The sequence below is a fragment of the Canis lupus genome, chromosome 10, assembly GCF_048164855.1.
Source record: "Canis lupus baileyi chromosome 10, mCanLup2.hap1, whole genome shotgun sequence".
Taxonomy (NCBI): domain Eukaryota; kingdom Metazoa; phylum Chordata; class Mammalia; order Carnivora; family Canidae; genus Canis; species Canis lupus.
The window spans coordinates 44,304,628-44,312,939 of record NC_132847.1 but is presented as its reverse complement, the minus strand read 5'-3'; the positions used below and the strand labels follow the sequence as shown (position 1 = coordinate 44,312,939).

At 36.3% G+C, this 8,312-nt stretch overlaps 1 protein-coding gene across 1 annotated transcript in view; it reads left to right on the top strand.

Annotated features, from left to right (window-relative positions):
* The first annotated feature begins 213 nt into the window (after nucleotides 1–213).
* The window catches only part of ELAVL2 (ELAV like RNA binding protein 2), a 168,521-nt gene continuing 160,422 nt past the window's right edge, over nucleotides 214–8,312 (top strand). Inside the window, exons 1-2 of the mRNA XM_072841548.1 lie at nucleotides 214–561; nucleotides 875–973. The gene's annotated coding sequence lies outside the window, so the exon portion shown is untranslated. The remainder of the gene's footprint in view (nucleotides 562–874; nucleotides 974–8,312) is intronic.

Sequence of the window (8,312 nt, the reverse complement as noted above, 5' to 3'; positions counted from 1 at the left end):
CATCTACTGAGATAGTCATGACCCGATGGTTTTCATACTTTTTTTTTTGAACGCTGACTGCAGAAAAATGCCATAAGGAGGCGGGGAAAGAGGAAGGAGTGTAGGAGTGTGTGTGTGTGTGTGAGAGAGAGAGAGAGGAGAGAGAGAAACCAACGTAGGGGGAGGGCAGGGGGCTTCCCTCTCCGGGAGGACAGAATGATACATACTGTCATTAACAGTTCTGACCCACCCAGACCCCACCCTTCGGTTGCATCCATCACACAGTCCTTACAAAGGGGCAGCGCTGTCACACGGCTTGCCCCGCTCCTGGGGCTCTCGGGCTGGCTTAATGAGGTGCACCCAGCCGGGACTATTGTGCAGCGCGAATGAGGCAGGAACGCGACGGCGGCGAGCCTAGCAGCTGCTCGCAGCAGCCCCGCAGCCGCCGCCAAACCCAGACCTCAAGTGGATGGATGCCTCTGGAAGTGTCTTCCTGAACGAACCCATCAGGCAGTGGAAGGCTGTGGCAGGGCTAGTGAACTTAGATGGGGCATTCCTCTCCTGCAGTTGAGCTGGCTGGAGGCAAGTGCAGTCACTCGGGTAATCGCTGGGGTGCTGGGAGCGGGGGGTGGTGGTGGTGGCGGTGGTGGTGGCGGTGGCGGCGGCGGTGGCGGTGGTGGTGGTTTTCAGCCAGGGCTCAGTTCAAAGACGGCTCGGATCAATTTGCCCTCCAACCACTCAACTCTCCCCTTTACCTTTTGTTTTGTTAGCTTGGCTTCTTCCACCCCCACCCTCTCCTTCGTGTGGTGTGAACCGTGCGTCTTGCTCAGAGGTTTGTGCATTTAAATGTAATTCTGATTGGTGAATGTTCTCTCCTTTTTGTTGTGATTACTAGAGATACTTTAGTCCTGCCTTCCCAGTTCCGCGCCCTGCACAAGCAGTTTTGAAAAATTAAGTGCAAAAAAGCATGACAAAGCACTATGAGGTTGCCGTGGTAAGTGAACTTTTAAACCAAAAGTTACCATTTATTCTCGTATGCTCGGTCTGTGGGTGGTTTGAAGGGGAATCCGCACACACAAAGGGCTAGGGGCTGGGAAGAGGGGGGCGGTGAAACAAATGAGACAGTAGTTGAAATTTTGTTTTTCTTTTGACTCTGGTCAGTAGACCTGTTCCGCATTTATCTGGTGGATACTCTTGGGATGGTAATGGGCTTGATGCATTTAAAGTGAGTGAGGGTTGGCAGTCTGCAGGGTGGAGGTGCAGGGGAGGGAGGCGAAGGGAACGAGGTTATTGTCTGGTTTCTAGAAGACCCGTGCAGCTCTGACTTCCTGAACTCAGCACAGTAGCCGGGTCATTCCTGACCCAAACCCTTGAGGAGGAGAGGAACAGTGGGGTCACCCTCAGTGACCACCACTATCTCTGCGCCCTCACCTGCACTGCCAGACCTCCCACCCTCCTCCTCACACTTCTCAGTAGCAACCTTAGAAGCCGTCATTCTTAGACAAATCCTAAACACCTGCAGATGAGAAAAGAATAAATTTGGAAAGTTGTGGTCTTAAAAACAGGCTTGAGGCCGGAGAAAGGAATTGCTTACCCCCCACTTCCCATTTCTCCCTTCTCTTCTAGCCCTCTCTCCTTTTAAGCTGAGGAATAGAGATTTATTTAAGGGTCCTTCCCCAGCCTCCTCTCCTAATCCCTTTTTCTTGTTTGTTTGTTTGTTTGTTTGTTTTTTTAAAGGTGTGTTCCAGAAAAGGATTTCTCAGTTTTGCCCCCTATCTCATTCACTTTCTGAGAATAGCTATCCAACTTAGTATTTGTGGTCTGCTTAACCATTTCAAGTTTGGGTAAAAGGTTCAGCCTTTCCTCTGGAAAATTCTAAATAGTTTGGCCAGCTCTGAATTAAACAAACAAACAAACATTAACAGTGCTCAGTAGTCTTAACTTTTTCTGTGTGTGAATCTGGTTGCCTTTTAATTTGTCAAGGGCTGTTGTCATGGAGATGGCTGGGATGTCCTATATTGGAATGGACCTGCACATTCTCTGGTGAGGCAAGGCCATCTAAGTTTTCTCCTTTGAAGGATGTAATGGAAACAAAAACGGCCCCTAAGAGGAATTGTATTCATGTTTTGTTGCAACCATTCTTAATTAACATTGTTTTTGGTAATTATGTGTGCAGGTATAATTGCATATGCTTAAATTTTTCAAGACCTATTCTAAAATATTTTTAAGTTATCATAAACTTCACCTGATCATAAAAAAACACAGAAAGTAACAACTGATTACATTGCCACAAGATTAATGAATTTTATTGGGAATACAGTTTAATGACTTATTTTAACAACTGACTTACTTTTGGTCTCTTCTCCAAAAAGTTGATGTAATTTACCAGTAACTGTAAAGGTAAAGCCACACTTTATGCAGTTGGCTTCTCAAATCAGTTGCTTTTGGTCTTGCTATTTGCAATCATCTTCTTTAAAACAGTTTTCTGCTTGACAGTTGAAATTCCAAATGGCTAAAGTAAACTACTAATCTGTTGGTAGAAGCAGAATCAATTCAGTGAAGCTTTGAAAAGAAATGTTAGAAGAATTTAAATTAAAATATAGTATTTTATATATTTCTGGTAGCAAGAGATTCAGTTAAGTTTGCCTTTTTTTTTTTTTTTTTTTTGTACTGCTATTCTTGAACTACAGATAGTCGACCAACAATATTTTTAACTATAATTTACTTTGGTTCATTTTACTCATCTGTCATGCCTATTTAATTTTGTGATTAATCTTGATCTATACTGGTACTGCCTGGGTTATTTGTTGTTGATTTTAAGGAACATATTAAACTGCATTTATATGAGGACTACAGACAAAGTAAGAATTCACTACTACTGCTGTCCACTTATTTGCAAGTAAATTTATGGCCTGTATATGTGCAAAGTTAAATTACTTGGATACTTGGGGAAAAACCCCTTTAATCAGAATTATTTTATAATACTCATAATTTCACCTAAGCCCTCAACTTTACTATAACTTTCTACCTACACATTGAAAATACTGTTTCACTTGAAGATGTTCATAAAAATTATTATTTAAAATAAGTTGGGTAATTGAAAGTCATCTAAGTGACAATAATACATATAGTTTAATATCTTATAAATGTACTTAAATTATTTATTGCTAATATTCCAGGCACTTTCCCTCACTAATACTACAATTCTGTGGCAATTTTAGATTTACTAAACTTTCTCATTATGAAAATTTCTTCATATCAGAAAGTAATACTATTATCATTTCTTTCCTCAATGTTCTAATTATATGTCATTAGCACATTAGAAATACAGTGGCCATGTTCTGATATTTTCCCTAAACCTCAGTCCATTAGAATAAATTTCACAAAAACAGGAAGCTTATAATATTCATAAGAACAAAATTCTAAGTGTTTTCAACTAAGCAATATTCTCATAGAAATATTTATCCCATAACATTTACTCACTTTATGTAAATAGGTATGATATATAAAGGAGCAAAATAGATGGGATATATGTGGGGAGTGCAGGTGGGTGGCAGCCAGGGTCATCCAATGTTACATTGCACTTTTTACCCCTTGTACCATATCTAGGACATGAAATGTTCTTGCAAGCAAACAAGCAAAAGAGGAAGAGCTGAAGTGATATTATGATTTTAACAATTCAAAAATAACCTTCATTTATTACTTCTAATTAGTAATGTATACCTTGTATCAAGTATGCAACCTGAAATAGCTAAGAAGTTAACCTTAGTAGTTAACATTTGTTGTCCACCTGCCTTGACCCAGCCATGAATCCACTCCTGTGTGAGTGCTTGACATATATTATTTCAGTTAATCATCAAAACACTGTAGGTGGAGGTTTTATTTTTTTTATATTTAATTAATTAATTAATTAATTTTTTTAGGTGGAGGTTTTATTATGCCTAGCAACTAACTAGAATAAGGTCAGACAGCTTCATAACCAGTTGAATCAAATCTATCATAACTTGGATCTAAAATCAAACAAAATGAAAATGTGTGATAATTTTCTAAATTTAAAAAGACCCTCCACGTAAAACCCACATGATCTCCACAAATTCCCAAGATAGGAATGATTACTCTTAATCTTGGCACTTTCTTTGATAAAACATTTTTGAAGAAATAAAACTTAGTGAAATATTCCTAATTATAATTCCCAAATTGGGTTTGGATATAATAGGCTAATTTGACTGGTTGTTTCTCTCTTGGGACAATAATTATGGAAAATTTATTGCATTCTCCATCCCACCCCAAAAACAAGCAAAAGGAGAGGAAGATTAAATCAATGATAATGACAGAAGTATTTTCAAATAAGTACCAAAGATGCCTACTAACTAAAAGGATAATCTAACTGCAAACTCAGTTTTCCTTACAAGGGGACTCAAAATCAAATAAGCAGAGTGTTTTTTTTTGTTATTATGTTACCAACTTAAATGCTATTTAATTTTTCATTTAAGGACTTTAAAATTTTGATTACAATAATATTTGCCTAAGTAATATTATATGATTTGATGAGTGGCAAATCATTTAATGACTTTTTGCCATACTATGTATTTTTTAAGTTAGCTTACCTTGATATACCTATAATCAATTAACTTACACTGCAATTATTTTCTGAATTTTTAAATTGCCCTCATTTAGTTAGAGACATATAGAAAGTGATATAGAAAATAGAATTTTCAAATGAAACCCCATTATATGATTCCTTTTTAAATATGAAAGATGATAGACTCTCATATATTAGAAAAAAGATTCCTTCCCTTTAAAAGGCTCTAATTGTGCTCTTCTTTTATTTATAAAATCTTTGAACTTGAGAGAATGAGACATAGATATCGAATCTGCAAAAATGGAGATATTAAGATTTTATGGAGGTAATCCATTCAAGTTCCCTTAAGTACCAATGAAAAAATGTTTAAGGACTTCATTTACATTCAACAGAAAACTGTTCGATTTTTCACTTTCACCTGAGAAGAAATGAAGGCACTCAGAATAACTCTGTCTGCATGTTATACGATAAATGGGCTCCTAAATTGTTTGGTGTAAACATTTTTTTTTTTAATTGAATTACTTTTTCAAAATGCACAGAGCTCACCTGTTAAAAGAGCATTTGAATTTTATGCTCTTGTTGAGTGAAGAACTTTTTAGAAATTGATGTTTTGTGTCAGCTTTTTATAAAGTAAAATCATTCAGATCTATCATACTTATTTTTATTTTCTTTAAAGACTTTATTTTTAAGTAATCTCCAAACTCAACGTGGGGTGGGGCACAAACTCAAGACTGAGATCCAGAGAACATACCCTACTGCCTGAGCTATCCAGGTACCCATACGTAGATCTATCATGTTTAAACCTCAGTTACTATGAGAGTGCCAGTAGCTTTTTTAAAAGTCTTATAACTTTTGCCTTTTAAGGACCACGTTATAATCAAAGAGCTGTGGGGTTTAAGTGTTTAAGTCTTGCAGAATTCTTGCTGTTGGTCACACATAACTTGGCTCCACTTCACTCTGACCTTGGAGACCATGCCCTGACAAACCCTTGGATATTCACTCTCCAAAAACTAATTCTAGTTACTTGGCTCATTTTCAATAAAATTCAATCTGTTATTATCACAGTTAATATTTGTATAACTTTCTATTTATCCTTGATTTGAAATTTTACATTACATTTTAAGTACTAAAATCACAGAAATGACAATTTTCTTTCCCTTCAAATTTATCAAAGTGCACAGGTCTATATGTAAATAAGTGTAAATATACATATACAAAAAGCTATAGTTTTATTAGTAGGAAGCAAAAGAGAAAACTTATTAAAGCAGTTTTTCAGTTTTAAATTTATGGGATAATTAATGTCACAAAACTGAATTTTATCTAATGAAAAGTACATTAGTTATACTTATTATTAACTAAAAATCTAAGTTTTTAAGGATAGGCCTGTGGATCCTTATCTCCACTATTGCTTTCCCATAACTTCATACAAAATGGTAATTTCACTTGAAAAATTAGGAGATGTTTAAATCCCTGTGTTCAAATTAGGGAAAGAATGGAAGAACCTTATGATAATTCCTGCATAGGTTCTGGAGTCCTTCGAGCTTTGCACCTCAATTTAATCCATTTAAATTCTTTTAAACATGAAATTGTTACATTTTTTGTTCAAAGTAAAGTTGTACGTTGTGGATTTTTCAAAGTCTCTCAGAGCGTGAGGGGTTTACAGGAAAGAGTAAAATAATACAAACTAGATACTATCACACCTGACAGACATTGGCAGAGGTTGAGAAGACAGTTCTAATGTTTGTTTTTTTTTTTTAATAGACCTATACAGTTAATGAAATCTGAGGTCATTACCGTTTAGAACTGAGAATTCAGCTTTTTTGAGTGTTTCCAATAAAAATAATTAACCACAGTACAGATTATAAATATTTAATAAAATATTAAAAAGTTACCACTGTCCTTTAAGGATAATGAGAGTGAGAAGATTGCTATAGAAATCTAAACTTCTGAATTTCTAATTTATTAGTGCTTAATTTATCACCATTAAATTTGATATTTTTTTTTTTTATAAATTTTTATTTATTTATGATAGTCACACACAGAGAGAGAGAGAGAGGCAGAGACACAGGCAGAGGGAGAAGCAGGCTCCATGCACCGGGAGCCCGACGTGGGATTCGATCCTGGGTCTCCAGGATCGCGCCCTGGGCCAAAGGCAGGTGCCAAACCGCTGCGCCACCCAGGGATCCCTAAATTTGATATTATGACAGAGATGGTATTTAATATGTTTAGTTCTTATCATAGACACCATAACATTTTGGTGTATCTTAGAATACAAATTAATGGCACATATATTACTCAACAAACATGATCGTGAGCTTACTACATTTTAGGCACAGGGCTGGAGCCGGGAAATACCCTACTGGGAAAGATGCGTTTGCTATCGAGCATTGCACAGTCAGTGCAGGAGACAGACATGTCAACAAATGGTTATAATGGAGTGAGATCATTGCTATCTGAGCTATGTACAAAGTGCTTTTAGGAGCATAGAGGACACTATCACCAGTTTGCCTGCAGTTGGCTTTAGTGAGGGTATTCAGGAAGTGTTTCTCAGTGGCAGTGAAGTTTTACACACTTTTTTTTATTTAAAAAAAAAGTAACAGTAGACCTTCAGATAATATAAAGAAAGATGCAGTATATATTTTTCTAGTTTTTACATTTTGATATGTACTTAAGATGAGGGAGAGCAAGTTTTCTGTGATGCTGAATTTTTTAAGATTCATTAGTGTAATTTCTCAGATACACTGCCTTTGACAAATGTGCACAGCCAGGCAAGCCTTTAATATATTGATTATGTTAGTGTTTTGTTGCTAGTAGCATAATGGATAAAGCACAGGCTCCATTTTTATTCTTCTATCCTCTACCAAAGGGGGGGGGGGGGAGAAGTATATTGCAAACCGTGAAAGGCACACAAAAGCAAAAGTAATTAAATAACATAAATGGTGAGGGAGATTGCCTGTGATCTGGGCTAGAATTAGAAAAGGAGGTGTAAGAAAGAGCTTATTTGAGAGGAAAGGATATGAAAATGTTTTAAAATAGAAAAAAAGAGTTCTGCTTTGTAACAATAGGGCATCAACTTAAGTGATTTCACTTTCCTTTGTGTTGCTTTCACATTTACAACAGAGGAGGGAAGTACTATTAATCTGAAATTTTCTTTACTTAGGATTAAGTTTCATCATTGATCAGACTGAAACCACCCTATTTTTCTTTCTTAAACTCCCAATTGCATGAAAAATCTTCACTTCAGAGTGATTAGTACTTCATGTGAATATCATTATGCATTTTGCTTTCTGATGTCTTGACAATGCAGTTTATCCCATTCTCACTGGGATTCTCTCCTGGCAACAATTTTTTTGTTTCCTTGTGTTCATTTTTAGGAAAATCCTCTCAACATTGTTATATGTATTATTTTATAGGAAGGAAGCATGTAAAATACTCTTGAACTCATTTTACTTGTGAGTTTGAATAGCATTCAGATTAGAATGATTTCCCCAGAATTTTATAGGCTTGCCCAATCCAGCTGTATATTTTATATGCTAATGTAAATTCTATTTTTGTTCCCCTTGGGGGTTTAAGTGATTATAATTGTTGCTCTTCAAAAGCCAAACAGATGATGATTGCTGCTTCAGGAGTATACCAAAAGAAACTGGCTTTCATTAAACCTGCTCATCCACTTCATAATTATCTCCATTTTATCTAGCTAAGAAGCAGGAAAAAATGGCAAGTACAGTTCATTGAAGCCAGTTCAGTTATT